Source organism: Rhopalosiphum padi, chromosome 3 (assembly GCF_020882245.1).
Source record: "Rhopalosiphum padi isolate XX-2018 chromosome 3, ASM2088224v1, whole genome shotgun sequence".
Classification (NCBI taxonomy): domain Eukaryota; kingdom Metazoa; phylum Arthropoda; class Insecta; order Hemiptera; family Aphididae; genus Rhopalosiphum; species Rhopalosiphum padi.
Window position 1 is genome coordinate 20,925,382 of NC_083599.1, and position 20,249 is coordinate 20,945,630.

The window sequence follows — 20,249 nt, forward strand, 5'->3', positions numbered from 1 at the left end:
ACCTTTTACCAATCTAATGCTTTCATTGGTGCAAAGACTTTCGAATAAAATTATTTTTCATACATAAAGCGCGGATGTTATACCAAAACTGTACATATCCTTTTTTTGTAATTTTTTGAAAAATAAAATGATATTTTTTTAAAGAAGCGTTCTTTTTGGGACACCCTGTATTTACTACTATTCATGCATTATTTTTATTATATACAAAATTGGGTACGTATATCATATGGTGTGGTTTCGAAGTCTACCGAGATTCACGCCGTACATAGGTGGGGATGGTTGAGTGACGCCATTCCTACCGTCGGTGTTCGGTACAGTCGTATACACTCTATACAGACCAACTTAGTATTGTTTTTAAGTCGCAACTGCGTAGAAGTGATTATAACCGTCATCGCGGCTCATCTCGTGTCTTACACTCAGGTATGAACGTTTTACTTATTTAATATTTAATATTGTGCTTTATCGTTGTATTTACGTTCAAACCACGGGAAAGGTAGACGATAAGCGTGGAATCAGATTTTAAAGTAGGAAAAAGGAGTTAAAATTTTTTTTGTAAGCAATTTTCTGCGCGTTGTATTCTTTGCGCGGACTGATTAATTAGGTTGATGATTTGAGATATATCATTACTTCATCAACTGAGCGTTTTATTTATTACGTATTTTCTCCAAAGTTATTTAGTTATATATACCTAAGAGTTTACACGACGTAATGGAAGGATGGCTAATTTTCCTATACACTTTGATGTCGGTCAACAATTTCGTGATTTTGGGGCATACCACGGTGTCGTGTAGTGCGCGCGCGTGTGTGTACATATATATATTTATTTATTTATAAAATAGGTGTATCTGTATATATAAGCATTTCGTTTACGATGGGTATGTCCGCGATGCACTCCGAAATTAGGTACTCAACCGTTATTGATAAAATTATGAACAATGTGTGTGATTTGGTCTTAAGTTTTTATCACAATTAATAAACTCATTTTTTTTTTTTATTAAAAATTAAATGTTAGTTTAGGGCTGTACGATTATTTTTAACGAGCTACATAATCGATTAATCGGTTTATCGAATGATAAATAATCGGATAATAGTGCGGCTAGGTATTCTATTTTTGGGTTCGATTTAAAACATGTAAATTCCATCGATATACTTTTATTTTTACCTGATATACACGTAAACTCCACTGATGTTAAAATCCGCGGATTACAACTATTTTTTCGTTTAATCTGCATCTAATCATTATCAATCCAAATTTTAAATTTTATACCAGACACCAGACGGTTCGCGCGAGCGAGCGAGACGACCGGTACTCGTCCGGTCTTGTCCGACTTGTCTTTCCGTCCCACTCATTGCCCTGTTGGTAGGGGGGGAGGGAGAGTCGACGATATCGTGTTGTCGTTGCCCGAGGTAGCGGTTGATAAGGCGTAGACCGGTCGCTGCGGTGGGCACGATACGATTGCGCGCGGTCCATATCAGCGGTACCTTTTTAAGCGTACGATTGCGCGCGCTATATTATTTTAACTTTTAAGCAACGTTGCCAAAGATATAGGTCCAGTGGCGGGGCGAGGTAAAATTTATATGTGGGCGAAGTACACTTAAAGAGGACCTTTTTAAATTTTTTTTAGTAAACATTTTTTTAAGTAACAACAGTTGTTTGATAAATATTAAGATTTAGAATTTTTACAACAATACACTTTTGTATAGACACTTCTCCCATATTTTTCTATGGTTAATTATAAAGCCCTTTAGAACGCGAGGCCCTTTGAGGTGCGAGGCCGTGGGCAATGGCCCACACCGCCCACGCCTAGCGCCGCCACTGTATAGGTCCATGGTAAAACCGTACGATACCATTGTAGATTATAGTAGATTATTTATTACTTATTTTTGCCGATATCAGACAAACTTCCCATCACTAAGAATGAATTGGTTAAATTATCAAAAATATTATCTTTATTGTAAATGTCCATACATGTACGAATATACCTATATACTATAATCGTGCATGATGTGACTATATCAATTAACTATCAGTTGTGTTCGGTGTTTGAATTGTGTCACAGTGTTAAATTTTGTATTGATTTTTTAAAAATGGAAAACCAAATTCGCCGTATTACACCAGAAAGGGGAAATGATTTGTTGCTAGTGAATGGGCACAAATTTAGATGTATCAGGCAACGGGCTGATGGATATATGAGATGGAGATGCTGTAAAAAACAGTGTACGTCCACAGTGTTGATGACGATTTGGCCATAGTTGGGAATAGGTATCGGGGGTTTAAAAGTTAATTTCAATATTGATTTAGTAAAGATTTATTATTTACGTAAATTTTTTAATTTTTTTAAATAACATTTTTTTGATATTATTAACTTTTTTTATTATTTTTTATTTAAATAACATTTTTTTGATGTTATTAACTTTTTGTATTTTTTATTATTTACGTAATACATTTGGCAACGTCGCGCCCAATTTCACGCGCAATCGTATGCCTTTGAGTAATTAAAATTTTGTCTTTTGTTATTCTGGCACTGCGCGCAATCGTATACCTAAAAAGGTAAGACGCGCGCAATCGTACTCCGCCGGCTGCGGTGTCTGTACTTTATCCCGGCGACCGTTGCGTACTGTATCAGTTTTCTCCGTCTTACAAATGTAAAACACAACAAAAATTGTTTTGCGCGGGAAAGAACCGAGAAGGCTACAGTAATAACTTAGAAACGAAATTTTAATCACATAAAAAGGAGAATTTTTCGCTTATGCTATTTTTTTACATGTGTAAGACGGAGATAACTTGGATATACCCGTATAGACTATAGTACTAAGGTCTATATAATCGCAGGTAGTGTACTAGTTGGGTCCTGAATTATTTTAGGTATTACTAAATATTTTTTTCTATGTACTTCACTATACTAACATTTTCCTACCTATTTTAACGGACATAGGACTATGGTCTATTTAGAATTTATTTATTATTTATATTGGCAATATATTACTCTTGACCTTCTAAATCACTAACTAGATCCAGTTTTCCACTATACACTACGCCCAAAGTTGCAAATTTAATCATTTATAATGCCCCAAAATGGGGCAAACAAAATATTAAAACACACACGTCTTTGTAAAATCAAAAAATGTATTAGAACATGAAACTAAATGCTTTTTAACTTACAAACATGTAAAACTAACAACTTTACTAACATAATACATTATTTTAACAAATAAAACTAATTGTAATCATTCGTAATATACTAATATGACAACTTAAATATTAAAACCTTTAACCTTATTAGGAATTCATAACTTTTTTATTTCTAACGTTTGTCAGTACATGGTGATATTTTAGTATTTTTATTCTGCATTAATATCTATGTTATGTATATGTATTGTTTATATTGGAGTTTTTATTAAAGCATTGATAAATTATAACTATTTTTTAGTGATACTGCTCATAGACTTCAATAAGATATTTTAAAGTAAAATGTCGCGAACAACATCTAGTCATGATTCCAAATAATATGCAGTTTCCACCTTTTCCAGAACCAAAACAGGGTAAGATATACTTTATAAAATTTATTATTTTTATTTTTATAAACCTAGATAATGTAATTTATTTTACAGTTAAATCTTTAAACATTTTATAAAGTATAGCATTTTAATACTAGTTTATCAGATATTCTCCTTAAAAATAAACTAATATTGTAAACAAAGATCAATTAACGATTTAACATCATTTACTTTTTATTATTCACTTAAATATGTACGATTTTTGTATCATAAATAATATCAAAAAATAAAAATTGAGGATTAATTAAAATTCGAAATCTTTAATTATATAATATTATTTATAAAAATTAATATAATAATCTAGTCTAGATAATAATATCATGATAATTTTAAAATAAATAAAACTATGATTGATTTAATGATTTGTTACTGAAGAGTGATGAGCATAAGAATAAATTTTATACGTGAACCTATAATTAATTTTTTAATCATATCTGATGTGTATGTGAATATTATTGGATAAGTAAAATGTATATATAACCCACATGGCAACATGTTTTATATTTAAATTTATTACTTTATATATATATATATATGAAACTTTTTTTAGGATGCTCCGGAAAGTCAGTAGAGTTATTGGCCAATTATTTTCCCATAAGTTCAGTAACAAATACGTTTCCGACCTTTTATCAATATAGTGTTAGCTTCAATCCCGATGAGCTATTAATTAGTACCAAAACAGAGTTATTAGCTCAGCACCAAGAACGTCTGGGACTATATTTGTATGATGGAAAATTTCTATTTACTATTAATCAATATGATCTCAATGTGAGTTATTAACTGGCTGTGTAAAGCCAACGATTTATATAATTTTTGTTCTCATTTTGTTAACTATTATTTAATCCGGAATTATAAATATTGTGCTTTAGACTTTTGAACTTACGACACGCCGTTCGGATGATTTTTATTTAAATTCTAACGTAAATATTTAGATTTTATGTAGTTTAAAGCAAGCGCTTACTTGTACTGCGTGTAGTAACATTATTTTTGTGTTTTATACTTTTTTAATTATCATTTTTTTAGTAAATATTGTAAAACTGATTATAATTATTTTACTGTTATTTAGTGTGTCGCAGAACTGAATAAATGGAATCTGATATTAAGTAAGAAGCTTATTAATGTTCCTGGACGAATTTTGAAACCTCGAAAAATTCTATGCCGTTCAACAAGATATAACATCGGGGGAAAAAGAGATTGGACTAACAAATTACAATCTGTACCAATGCTTACCTCTTCGGTGGTAAAGCATTGAGTAATTTTAACTCCTCGGAACTTTCGGGAAGACGTTGTTGTTTTTACGCAAAATATTATACAAACGGCAAGAAATATGTCATTTAATCTACCGAAACCTGTTTTGTAAATATTTTTTATTTTATTAATTATTTACTAGAATACTCATGAGTTTAATTTTTAGAGTCCTCATGAATGATGGAAAATCAAGTACATTTTTAAGCAATATCGAAAAAGTTATTAATAGAATCAAGCCAGAATTTATTTTATGTGTAATTTCATCGTTAAATTGTTTTATTTACGAAACGATTAAAGGTGCTTTAATAGCATCATTGGATAATAATCATTGTACATATTTTAATAACGTGGAAACACATGGAAATCTTTAGGAACTTTCCACTAATTTTGAAATTGGAATAATTAGTAAGTATATTTTAAATATGTTATAATAAATTTATTATTACTTAATTAATTAATTAATTTATCTACGATGAAGTTATACTCATAGACATTGTAGTGTAAACCTTAACTTTGCTGGTGCCTCGGTGGACCCTGTTAATAACAGGCTGTTATTATTTATTTTTTATACTCGGGGCTTTAATCCAATATGCTTTTTTTACTGAAATGTATTGGAAGTTTTTAAAGGTGTATCTAAATTATTTTATTTTATTTTATTATAGTTAAATGTAAATTATAAGATTTATTACATTATTTTTATTTGTTGTACAATATATTACAGTAAGTGTCGATTTAAACTTGAAATTATAATTTAATTTTTAAATATTATAATCAATTGCAGGTACGAATTCTTTTTAATTTCACAACACGTAAAACAAGGTAGTGTAACACCAACACATTATAAGCAATACAAGACACAATTATTTTCTACCCGATAAATTACAAAAAATTACATTCAAGTTAACTCATAATTACTTCAATTGGTCGGTTAGTATACAAGTTTGTAAAATATATTTTTTTTAATTGTATTATTAATTTTTTTAAATTACTTCTAGGGTACCATACGGGTCCCTGCTACTTGTCAGTTTGCTAACAAATTGGCGTATTTTACTGGCGAAACTCTAAGATGTTCTCCCAATCCTGGTTTAGATGAATCGTTGTTCTTTTTAAAATGGTTGTACACATTTTTTTCTTTATATATAGCATATACCTCAACTATTATTGTTTAGTTTAATGTTCCTATTTTATTTATTTTTATGATGTACCTAATGTTTAACTTTGTTATTATTTTGTTATTGATTTTTTTAATTTGTTTTGCTAATAAATACTACGTTTTTATATTTCAAGTAGATTACTTGTTTTTTTCATAAAATTTTGTAGAAATTTTAACTTATGTTGACAGTTTAATTTAAAGTTACTATTTTTACTGTTTTCTTATATTGATTAGTAATAAAAATAAAAATTTTATTTTATTTGTTAAATTAAGTTTTTTTTAAATTTTTTCTTAAATGTAGAATAAATCTTTAGTGACAATTTTAAATATTACTCTATCCATTATTAGATATTTATCCTTGATTTTTAAAGAACCTCTGATGTCTTAGAAATTATTGTTGTTTTTAAATTAACCTAATTTTTATTCTTTATAGCATCAATATTTTTTAGTATTCGACCTCAAGAAATAAATCTAAAAGGACACCAGTGAGGTAAATACTGTTTATTTGCTCATACAACATTTTTTTTTATTATTTAGGAAATTTGTGTGATTATGTTTTTGATAATATATAATACAAATTAAGGTAAAATGGCAGCAATGGTATTGATATTATATTATTGTAGATATAGCCATATAGGCATTAGCGTGAAGATATTGAAAAGAATTACAATTTTTGCTCATTTTGCTGACACCCAAATTATCGACAAATTTATCTAATCATAATTAATTATACAAATTTTTAAATTATTGAGATTTATGAGTTTTGTAGGCTCAGTTAAAATGCTTGAGAATTGAATACAAGATCCACATACATCGCTGTATTTATTATTTTTTGAAATATTAAAAATATATAGGTATGATTTATTTTCATAAGCATTTTAAATTAAAATGTATACAAAATTTGTAATTTGTCTTGTAGTTAAAATATTATTAAGTGAATACTGATTTCTGATGGTCGGGATAGGTGTCGGTGAAATGGGAATTTGCCAAATTTTTACTCCGATTTGCGTTGTCGGATTTTTAGATAATATTTCATAGAGTAGTTTATTGCTTATATAAATATACAACGTATTTTTGAAATTGTTATAGAATACAAATTTTTTAAACCATGTCATTACATACTTAATGTAGTATCTAATAAAAATTTGATGATTCTTGGTTGCTTTGCCCTAAAATTAACCAGAGAACAGTAATCGTGAAATTATAAAATATCTTTGTTCCTGTATTATGTGGAAGATAGACAGAGTAAACAAATGCTAGTGTAGCGGTGCCTTAATTATAATCTATTGCTAATTATTTGATGAACTTATTAACATGAAATTACAATAAATTGTCATGGGTCCAAAATGTAATATCACCAATTATAAATGATTAAAAAAATTAATTACTACCTATTATAATAAATGTGATGATTTCGCCAATAAATATTTTAACGTGTATTATTAGGTACTATAAAAATAAAATAAATTACTACAATATCGTTATATGATAAAATATATTTAAAATATTGGTGGATAGACCGTCACAACTTAGTCTTTATTTTGTACACAGCAATATTATATTATCGCTGAATTCAAATTTAACACATCCATTAGGTACACTGATTTACTTGACATAGCCACATAGGGCTGATGTCCGATTTCAATTAAAATATGAATCAATAGGTCATATATGTGTAGAAATAATATAAAAAAATATTTATATACCTAACTAAAATTAACAAAATTAAATATAAATATCTTTGTCGATAAATCGATTGATTTTAATTTCAATTAATTAATATTAACCAACAAAGTGCCTTTAATAGAAGGCTTCTTTAATCCGTTTTTTTTTCAAGCCATAATTCTTCCAACTTTATTAATTATTGTTCTGATTAGTAATAGTTTGTATAGGCTCACAGTATAAATGAATATATTTGCATAAAAAAAAAAATGAAATTTAATCATAACTTGGTTAAAAAAATATAAAAAGTGGATGATCCAAGTCATTACATTGAGTTTCGGGTGATATGGAACAGTAAGGTTTTTTTAATGTTTTTGAGAATTTAACCTACCATACGTTTTACTTGGAACTCAATTAAGGTTCTTAAAACATTTAAACATCTTGGTACATAGGTAAACGGACAGTTTGTACTATCTATTGTTTAAGTTGCATATCGCGGACACTTTGTACGGTGATAATAAATTGGTAAAATTCGATCGCGGACGTTTTGTATGGTACCTATGTACACGGTGGTGTTTTTATTTTGCATGTTTTTGATAACATACATATTATTGAATTTATTGAATAAAATGAATATTATTGCGAAAAATGCATGTTTTATAGTATATTTCGTAATTAATATTACGTATTTAATTCTAGCCCTGCTGATTAAAGTATAAAATTTGGTTTGTTTGTTAACATAAATTTTCAAATTTTTCAAACATAAAATTAAAAATATTTCCACTATTGAATGTAAAGTATAAATTTTATTTCTAAATTATAATTATAATAATAATCTTAATAATATTAAGACAAACAACCAATCACTGATGTATTTCAATAAATAAATATTTTTTTTTGTAACTATATTTTTGTGTTTATCTTATAACAATTTAAATGTATACTTTTGCATATTTTACAATTTTTTATTGCATACAAATCCTAGCCCTGATTATTATTATTATTATTTATGTATGTTAACATTGTTAACTACCTGTGTTTTGTAATAACAAATTATGTCTAACATTTCATGTCTCAACATTTTTTTTTACCTGTAATAGTACAAACTGTCCGCGGTTTTCATTTTTTCCGGGTGACCGTATAAAATGTCCTACAATCTGGTACATATGATAACCTAAAGAATTCAATAGGTAACCTAAATATTAAATAAAATACCTAAATTCTCGTTTTGTCACATAATTTTTTACTTTCTCTAATAATGTTAAGTAGTTTCACATAGAAACAAATTTTATAGCATTTGCTTTAATAATATATAAACATAACAAAAAATTATAGAGCATCTTCTTTAACAACATATAAACATTATAATCATAAAAAAAATTATACATGGTTTTGTATGTTTCAAGTCACTCTTGTTTTAACACTAAAAAATAAAATCATTCTTAAAAAATCAGATTATTAACATAATATTAGAAAAATAAAATAAAAACTGAATATTTTGAAATAATATAGAAAAATAACGTTTTTGAAAACCTTGATCAAAAGCGTAATAATCAAAAACGTTTAAAAACGTTAAACAAAAACTGTAAAAAAGACATGTATGTTACAAAAAATTAATTACAAATGTAATGCAATTAATAAAATTTAAAAAGTTAAAAAAAATAATTAAAATAGTTTTATTGTGTGAGCAATAGCTGTCAATTATTTATCTAGTGTCCATTGAGTTATAAGCCACCACTATAACTTTTATATAATTTGTGATGAATGTTTCCGTAGGTTTTTTTTATGTAAAAGATCAGTTAATTTATTAGTAAAAAATTACCAAGCGATATAGTTTATTTAGTATAGTCTACTATTTACTAATAATATTAGGGGGATTTAAAATATATAATATTTTTATATTAAAAATTACGTATTTTGGTATTTTATTCATGTCATAATTTAATTTTCAAAATATTTTTAGGTATAATTTTTTTAAATTATCCTATTTTACATAATTATTGATGTTTTTGTATATAGAGATTATCCTATTTTATATATTAATTATTTTGTACAATAAAATAATAATAATCTGTGACAATAATGAAGTTTTTATTTTTGTAATCGATTCATGATTAATCATTCATCTCTATTGAGTCTAATGTACCTACTCTAAATATCAACAAAAAAATAATCACACACATTATATATATACATTTCTACTTAATTAGGTAAGTAATATAACTATAATAGTCAAACTTTTCAGTTCAATTCAAATAGTTGAATTACAATTTTGGATCAACAAAAAAATTTAAGTACTGGAGTAGCTGCTTATAATTTCATGTAACTATAACTGGATGTCTAAATACTATTTGTAAAATTTAGAAAAATATTTAAATATATTATTATATATGGGAGTTATTAAAACCTGTCCAAAAGAATGACGAAAAACAACGAATAATTACACATTTAGCGTATTATTAAGTAATAAAATGTATTATTCAATAATAATAATAATTATAAATAATAACACATCGATATTTAATAATAAGCAGTGAATCGGTTAGGTATAATAAAAAACAATAGCATAAGAAAATAAAAATACACACGTTCGCATGCATTTTGAATACGCCGCCGTAAATTTTATACTCCGGTTTACGTCAATAGACGAGGAACGGGTGCGGGGCGATCGAAATATCTAGCGGACTACGAAGCGACCAGCTGTATATTATAATCTATAAACTTTGCGACGGCAGGGCCCACTGCAACAGTTGCGACGCCAGCAACAGTTTCGACTCCAAGGAAATGATTGTTTATCCATGAAAAAATACAATGCATTCGATCATGTGTTTATTGTTTAATCCGTGTGTTTTACGGATCGACCGTCGCGCGTCGTCGTTCGCCTTCTGTCCTTTAGTCTTAGCGTCGTTTCGCCATTGACGTTATACTTACTTTGTGTATACATTATTGATTATTTCGTTTTTGGTATCATATTAAGTTGATTTCACAGTCGTCGTTCACGAATCTCTTTACGATTGACGAAATATCCAATATTTAACCGCGTATCTACCTATCATTTTAAAGGCGTACAGAGTGTGACCTGTTAATAGTGATAACTATATATACAGAGCAGCATACTGGATTGTGAGTGTAAGGAACTTTTCGGAAATACATCACATATTATATAATATACTTAATCATGGATTATTTGTTAACGTTGTTTTATTTTATTTTATTATTATTTTAGAAAATAGAGGAATCGTCCATTGAAAGGATTCATACGTGCATACGTGAGTAAGGTATCGTTGAATTATATGTTTTTAATTTACACGTCTTCACTTATCAAATAAATTCTCACCAAGCACCTAGATCTAAATGTATACCACTAGATTCAGCATGTAATTTACAATAATAATAACTACACATTAAGTTAATTTTGTTGGCCATATTAGAATTTGTATAAACATAAACCTCATTTACTATATTTTAAATACTATTCATATGTAAAAAGATGAATTATTTTACTTTTAAATTTTAATCAAAGTGTACAGTGATACCTAGTGTATTATAAATATAACACTTCTTTAATTTACTATAAATACTATATGTATATATGCATAAAGATAGAAGAAGAAGTTAAGTGAACTATGTTGTGTAGGCCAGCGTTTCCCAAAGTGTGTTCCGCAGAACCTTAGGGTTCCGTAAGACAATCTAAAGGGTTCTGCCAGATGTATGTGATTATTGAGGTGCCGTGGTCGTAAAAGTTTGGGAACCGCTGGTGTAGGCTACACATTAAAATCATTTTGTTATATATTAAATAAAACATTTTACACTACATTTTGAAACCTTATTTACTATATTATAAATACTATTCATATGTAAAAAGATGCATCATTTTTCTTGTAAAAAAATGCACAGGGAAAGCTAGTATATTATAAATATACCACTTCTTTAATTTATTATACTATATGTATACATGTAAGATTGAAGAAGAAGTTAAGTAGACTATGTTGTGTAGACTATAACAAACTGTATAATATACTGTTATACAATTCATTTTGTAAATATATTTGTAAGACTTTGAGTGGTGTCACGACTTGCCTCTGAATGTCTTTGGTAACCCTTATGTACGGTAGATTTGAAATAAAGTGGTGGTCATGGAGGTGATGACTCCATTGACACAAAGAGCCTCTTATCGCTATTAATATTCTCGTTGTACCTATTGATTTCTGTCTTCAAGAGTTGACTTTTCTATGAATTGAGTGACGTGTGATCGTCTCTAAATGCTTGAATTAAATATATATATATATATATTGTTTGATCGATATCCGTCCTGGCCTTTACATGCTTGTGTTGTTAATGTATAATCTGAAACGTGTGTCACCAAATAACATAATCATAATATAAGAGTTTCTATAGTTATAGCCATGGGCTCGTAACAATACTATTCTTAGTTTTAAATATGATAATTATTAGTAAATTTACTCTCATATTAAAGTTAACATCACAAAATGTGTTTTACTGAACACAAATTTGCTATGATGTACATTAGTAAAATAGAGACAAATACAGTAGGAATTTTTTTTTATAAATATTAATAATCCTAATTGTCATAAAAAAAGTAAAAACCACAAAAATGTAGCAAATTCTTATGCAGTTTAAAATGTATAAAATGTGCAATTTTTAATTTTAAAAATTCAAAAACATTAATTGTAGGAACATATTATAAATTGTATGTTTATTATTATATTTTATGCAATACAACATTATTTTCCAATGTAATGTTTTTGGCAAAAGTTAATTATACCTATTGTATTATTAATAGGCACAACAAATCAAGGTAAATTTTAATTTGTAATAAATAATCTAGGTAATCATAAGAGTTTTAACAATTTTCTAAATTAAATTCAAGTATCAAGCCCTAACATAACCTTAACACAAAAGTACCAAATTTATCTCATTATAATTAATAAAATTAAGAACATTGATGATTTTAAATGGGAAAAACATAACAGTGTTATTTAATTGAATACTCATACTATATTTAAAAAGCTATTGTATTGAATTCTTGATTGTTTATATTTTAACCATATTATTTACCTAATATTATTGTTGTTTTTTATTTATAATTTAGAAATACAACAGCAATTACTACGGGGTCAGTGGAGGAATATGGGGATATTAATTTTGATGATACCAATTTAAATGAAGTAAATTCAGAGCAAGGGAATATAGTAAATGTGGCTGAACATGTAGATAGATGCACTGAAAATGAGTATTCGAGTTTTGCAGAAATGCAGTCATCATCTATAAACAATTCAACATCAAATGTATGTGTAAACTACATGAATTTAAGACCAACCGAGATCTCAGTACAAAATTCCTGTAGTATTAATAATTCAATAAAATTAGTAAAGACTGTATCAAACAATTCATCACAAGAATGTTATTCAACTAGTAAATCGAATAGTACAATATTTTTACAAAAATTCAAACCATTCAAGTGTGTAGATTGCATATTTTCCACAAAGTCTGAAACTAAATTTATAAATCATAGTTATGTTTGTAAGAGCAACTCACTGAGTAGTTCTAATCTCCATCAATCTAAATGTATACAGAATCCAAGTTTAATCAAAAAATATAATTGTAAATATTGCAAAAATAGGTTTATTACACATCAAAAATTATATATTCATTACAAACAGCATGAACAAAATTTAAAATGTATTAAGTGTAATAAAAGATTTTTACTAAAGAAAAGCTTTTGAAAAACATTTACTACTACAACATAGTATAAATAATATTTAATATCAGATGAAATATCTATTAACACTTTAATTTAATGAAAGCAATACACTACACAATTAATGAGCAATGAATCAATAAAACACACAATCCTCTCTAAAAAATAATATTTATGTTACTATAATACTATTCCAATAATTATTATAAATCAAGACAATCCCTGAGTCCACATAAGACAGCATCATTCTCACTTCAGCATCTTTATTAGAAGCCAAAATCAAAAACTATTGAATGCAATCAGTGTTATGTAGTAATAAAAAAATATAATTTCCTTTATTATATTAAACTTGAATATTTTAGTACAAAACACATGAAATATTAATATTGTCCAATGGATTTAAAGTATTATTCCTAATTTAAATTATAGTAGAATCTCGATTAACCGTCAGTCTCAGGACCAGAGCTTTGACGGTTAAGCGAGCAACAACATTTTTTTTAAACATACATACATATTATTTATTATTATTTTTTAGTAATCATGATATACTTAAAATATTTGCACACAAAAAGACTAAAAACGCGAACGGTCAAGCGAACAAACACATGTGTAATATAGAACTAACTGAGTTTTCAAAAACAAAATGTGATCACTATCGTAATTAACTGTTTTTATCTCACCCATAAAATATATATACATATATACATATGTACTTATCGGGTATCTAGTAGATATTGTCAGAAAGTTTCGGATTATACATATTATTATTTACTGCAACACGTAAGTAGCCCGTGTAAGTGTGGCCTGATGGTTTACCGAGAAAGACGGTTAATCAGGGGACGGATAATCGAGGTTCTATTGTACATAGGTTAGAATATATTAAAATAAAGTATTAAGTAATACTTGCTTTGTGTGCTTTTAAACTGTAATTAATTTTAAAACTATAATCATTTAAAATAGTTAAGGTACATCTAATTCTAGTATTATTGTTGACATACAAATAATTTATATCTACTTATGCTTTTTCCTTATTCTCTTTTAATATTAGATTATAATAAATTACATAATTAATTGTTGTTAGGTATGTATATATATATATCAAAATATACTAGGAAGTATATTTTTTTTAATGAATTGATTTTACCAACTTTTGTAAACCATATTTTTGTTTGGTAATTATTGTTCTAAATTAAATTTTTTATTGATAATAATAATTTTTAATAATTATTGTATTTTTATTGGTACTTGTTTGTTATCGCCCCGCCAGTAGATACAAAATGTGAGATTAAACATTTTCAAAAAAAATTATTTAATTTTTTACAGTAAAAAAAATAGTTATTTTTGCTAGATTTTTATTTAGCATGGAAGATTAACAAAACTGGAGAACGGATTTTATTATTTGGAGTCTTGTTAGATTCATATTGGCTAGGAGAAATGCTGTGGAGATTTTTAGAATTTTATCTTCAATTGTTAACTCACTACAAAGCTATAAAGCTGATGAACATAAAAAAAACGCCCAATAAAATATGTTTTAATTTTTTTTGAAGATCTGTAGTAAATTAACTATAAAAAATAAAGTTCTTAAAATCTTCATTGCACACCTAGCCAGTGTGAATCTAACAATTCCCCAAACAACAAAATCCGCTCTCCGGTTTCAGAGATTTATCTCACTAAATTAAAATGAAAATAAAATACATTATACATACAACATACATATTGCATAGAATTAATAAATGTCTAAAAATTAAAAATCAAGAAAGTTTACATGCCGATCTCTTATTTGGCAAGCGTTTTTATATAAAAATACATGTAAGTCAAAGTTAATTCACTGCAGTTTTCTTTTCATATGGAAAACCATTTCAGTTATATGTTATTGTTATATTAAGTATATAATTAAAATGGAATATATTTATTAGAAAATTAACTACTTATAATAATAAATAGTCCTCTATTAAAATACAATTCAACGGATTAAAAGTGTGCAATAAAAAAGGGCAGTTCTTAAAGTATGCATAGTCAAGAGTGGTAAACCTTGGTGGCTTGGCCTACAGCATGATCACAGTTATTCTTATATAGTTAAATTATTACTTCAAATTGCTTGTATATTATTAAAGATTTAATATTATTTTTAGGTATGTTATTATTTTGTAGTATTACTAGTTGCTATTATAGTATCAATAATAGTTAAAGCCTCTTTTTATTTACCAACACAACTAAAGATAGCTAGTATAGTAGTATACTATCTATTAAAGGTGCATATTATTAAGAATTAAGATTAATTACAAGTACTAAGTCTACTTAATACTTACCATCATATAAGCTTATTATAAATGTATTATAAAGTGTATTTTATGATCTAAGCAAAGGATGACATATGAAATAAATTTCACCTATTTTGTGATCTATACACGCAGAGCCGTAGCTAGGGCTTGGCGAAACTGGCCCAGGCCAGGGGCGCAAAATGCAGAATAAAATATACCATATATTATACCAATTATTAATAACATAAATTTTATTTAGAATATGGGCAAAATAATTATACTAGAATAGCTATGCTATAGTACTTTATTATGGTGTATTGTGTACAAAAATATTACAATTTACAAGTATTTACAAAATAATATATCATTATAATATAACACTGAGACACCGAGTGCCCGAATGATATTTATAAGAATTGTTAGTTGCCGATAATGTGTTTTGTTTTGTATAATTTTAATATAATGATTTTCAAAATAAATTATTATTATTAACTCATAGTTGCATGTTTAATTTAAAATTATGATTCTAAATGTTTTATTTTTATATTTTAAAGACCTTTATCAATTTATTCATATTTATGGGTATTGGGTGGTAGATAACTACTCCTATTTTAGTATTTAGTCTTTTTGTATCAGTCCATGAAAGGAAACACTTGAGAAAGAAGTTTTAGTAAACTGAAAATTATTAAGAACTATCTAAGGTCTACAATGTCACAGGAAAAATTGACAAATATGAGTATTAGGTATGTCGATTGAACGTGAATTGGCTTCAAATATTTATTTTGAAAATATTATAAATAAATTTGCTACTAAAAAAGCACGAAAAGTGAAATTTTGAAATATTTAAAAGTACGATTATTTTTTAAATTATTATATAAGGTTATAATAAGTTTGGCAGTGTTTTTTTTCTTATTAAATATAATAATTATTATAATAGCTAATAAAAATCAAATAAAATAACGAATGTATGAGAAAATAGTATTTTAGTGAATATTTGAAGTACCTAATAATATATAACAATACAACATTTTTTCGTTGAGTTTGGTTCACATTATTTTAATTGTAACTTTATGAATCGTTGGTTTTTAATCTGGAATGAAAAGGAAATCAAATTTGGGTCTTTCAAAAAAAAAAAAAAATTATAAAAAAGTTCTGCTGTTATAATAAATGGTCAACATAATTACATAAAGCCACTAAATACGCAACTAAATTTAATATGAATGTATTTTGAACGAAGTGTACTGCAGGGATAGCTAGTCATTGTAATTTGTAAGATCAATTTAATTATAATTAAATATTCTATATTACAACCAAAAATACTAAAAACTACCTATATATATTATTATAATAATAGTAATAATAGCAATACTTAAATGCATACCTATTATTTATATTGTTAAATAGCGTAGTTATACGAATCATTATTATTGTCTAGTATTACACACACACACACACACACATTTTTAACCACGCCTCTTTTGAGACAGTCCTAAGTCTGTATGAAATGGGAAGAGATTTGTGTTGTAAAAAACCGGAGCCGTTTGGAAAATTACCTTTTTGTAAAACGGGAGCCAAATCGGCTACGTTCCTTCCCAGGTGTGCGACGTGTCTATACTTTGCAACGCTGCTTACGAATTGCGTCCCGTATATAAAGGTATAATACTAATTGCGTCCCGGATTTTTCTTATGTACGGTTGAATTGAGACTCCATTACCCGTGATATTATCTAAAATGTATGCAGGCAAAATACGTTAAAAGCTTTAATAATTTTCTCGTGATTTATATTCTGTAGACCAACACAATATTATTGTCGCAGTGCTCAATGTTAACTATCCACTACTCTACACAGTCTACACGTGTTACGTTTTTAAAACCGATTATGGCGAGTGAAATGAAAACTGTGTACAGCGAAAAACAACCCGATTAGTTGTAAATTTGTAATATGTATTTAATTAGTAATAGCAATTATTATGTAATTATTATTACACAGACAGTCCGACAGTTTGTACAAAAATGGGAAGAGAAATATTGTTGAGTTTTTAAAATATACGCAATACTGGTATGCATGGTATGCACTCAAAATAAAAAATTCGGAACGCAACTAGTTTAACCTCGAAAAATAACCCGGAATGCAATTCGTATGCAGCCCTTTACGATTGTGCGGGAGAACTATTTTAGCCAGTACAAGGTACCCGTACCGTATGATGAATAGGGGCGGCCCCCTATTCGGCCAAAATATACCCTTCCCTTTTCGACCAAAACTTACTGTTTACTTTTCGGCCAGCACAGTTTTAACAACTTATGAGTTATGATTGTATCCAAAACTATGATTTAAAAAAAAAAAATTATTACCTACCTAATACTTTATGAAAAAATAATAAAATAAAATAATATAAAATAACAAAATGTTATAATATAATACATTATTCGAATAAAAATTAATAAAGTATTATAATACCTATACAAAAATAATTATAATAATAAAATAAAATAATCGGCAATACAATAAAATGTTATAATATAATACATTAGTCAAATAAAAATATAATAATAATAAAATATGCATTCAGAAGTTTTATTTTTTATAATTATATGATATTTGTTTGACAAATTTGTAACGACATATTTTATTATTTTTATAGTCTTCAATGTAAGCTTCATTTCGTTGATTTTAGGTTAATACCTATATAGTTAATAGTTATATCAATTAATAAAGAATTTTAATTAATACCTTATTAATTTTTATTCGAATAATGTATTATATTATAACATTTTATTGTAACATTTTGTTATTTTATATTATTTATGTTATCATAAAGTATTACTCATATATAACTCATAATTTGTTAAAAGAAAACTGTGCTGGCCGAAAAGGGAACTGTAAGTGTTGGCCGAAAAGGGAAGGGTACATTTTGGCCGAAAACGGTGACGCCCATGAATAGATACCTACCAACTGGTATCGTGTTTCGTCGAAAATGCTACCGCAATAGGTAATATAATTTATGGGCTCGGGATTTATAGCACTTAAAATTTTTAAAATAAGCGCTTAAAAACATCATTATAAGCACTCAAATAAGCATTTAAAAAACTTAAATATAAGCAAAAATATTTAATCAAAAAAAAAAAAATTTCTTTTTACACAATAAAGTAGATATGATATAATTTTAAACTGTGCTAAAAATAATATAATTAAAGATTACAAAAAATATTGAAACAAAATAATTAGGGAAAGTTTCTAACTAAGAAACTTCACTTTCGAGACATTTTGCCTTATTGTTTATAGATTTTCCGAGAGATTTTCTGAAAAAGCAAAAATAATTAGAAAAACTGGAAATAAGCATACTTATTTAAAATCGTTGAAAAAAGTAAAAAAAAGCACTTTCAAATTTCATAATTGAAACATGGCATACACTTCCATACCACTCAGCTATGTTTTAAGGCACTCCATAAAAATAAGCAAATGCTTTAAGTCCCAAGCCCTGGTCATGAGATATTACTCGTATTGTAGTTGTGTGTGTGGTCTTTAAAGATAGAGTTGTTAACACTTGTCACTTGTCAGATAGCTTGACGTGGCGGCGGCGCGTTAACAAAAAACCGGGTGTTCTCCATACTTGAATGTTATTACCGGAAGTATATAAATAAACCAACAATTAACGTCACAAAACATTTTAAAACTGATTTTACATTATTAATTTAAAATCAGATATTTTGGTAATATTTTTTCATTTTTTAACAAAAAGTAAAAATTGTATTAATTAATAATAATAATAAAATAATAATGACATCAGCTATACATTATTATACACACCGACTAGTTTGGGCTACGCACCTACTGAAACGCGCCGCCGCCGTGTCAACCTATCTGTCAACGACTGTAAAGCTATAAATATGAGTTTAAAAAAATAAAACCTGTTATACACAATATAAATATGAATGTAGGTGTGTGTGTGAACATATTTATAAACGCTTATATTTCGTCGTCAATAGATAATACACAACCGATATAAAATTGTAAATTTTAGGTAACATATACATAATATACGATATGCATATAATACAAGGAACCTACCACTATGACGATGATTTTATTTACCTACGTTTTTGTTTATCTATGTCTAACCACCGTGCATTTAATCCAGGTGTCTACGATACCTACGATCAGTGGTTTTTTTTTTGCTTCCTGTATACTATCAAAATTAAGTCAACAAAACGCCTCCCCGAGTGAGAAGTATAGATAAGCATTGCAGCTGTGAATAGAAACAAAATGGCATTATGATTTATGAGTCGGATATGAATGTACATTTTATTGTATAATATTTATTACATAAGCTTTACAGTTTACAGGGTATAACTACTATACCTATATGTATAATACAAATACTAGTATTTGTATGGTAATATGTATATATATTATTATATATATACATTTAAAATATAATATATGTTGTCGACTAGTCGTTCAAAAAAAGTAACACACTTAAAAAAGAATAAAGATAAAAATATATACTTTTTTAAATAATATTTTATTTTGACTGGAAATTATGTAAAAAAACTTAATAGATTTTTAAATATTGAGTTGTTTGATTAGAGAATTAGTGCATATTAGCTAGTTAGGTCATTAGGTCCCAGATTCAAATTTTATATA

General features: G+C 27.0%; 3 long non-coding RNA genes across 3 annotated transcripts; all 3 read left to right on the forward strand.

The window, feature by feature from the left end:
- Positions 1–349: 349 nt before the first annotated feature.
- Positions 350–4,178, forward strand: LOC132924043 (uncharacterized). The gene is made up of 3 exons (XR_009661287.1): positions 350–420; positions 3,432–3,543; positions 4,109–4,178. It is a non-coding gene; the product is annotated as an uncharacterized LOC132924043 (long non-coding RNA).
- A 24-nt stretch (positions 4,179–4,202) lies between these two features.
- LOC132926833 (uncharacterized) lies at positions 4,203–5,929 on the forward strand. The gene is made up of 5 exons (XR_009661541.1): positions 4,203–4,326; positions 4,625–4,914; positions 4,973–5,211; positions 5,588–5,733; positions 5,802–5,929. It is a non-coding gene; the product is annotated as an uncharacterized LOC132926833 (long non-coding RNA).
- A 4,599-nt stretch (positions 5,930–10,528) lies between these two features.
- LOC132928032 (uncharacterized) lies at positions 10,529–13,238 on the forward strand. Its single transcript, XR_009661951.1, has 3 exons — positions 10,529–10,744; positions 10,848–10,899; positions 12,735–13,238. It is a non-coding gene; the product is annotated as an uncharacterized LOC132928032 (long non-coding RNA).
- The last annotated feature ends 7,011 nt before the right edge of the window (positions 13,239–20,249 follow it).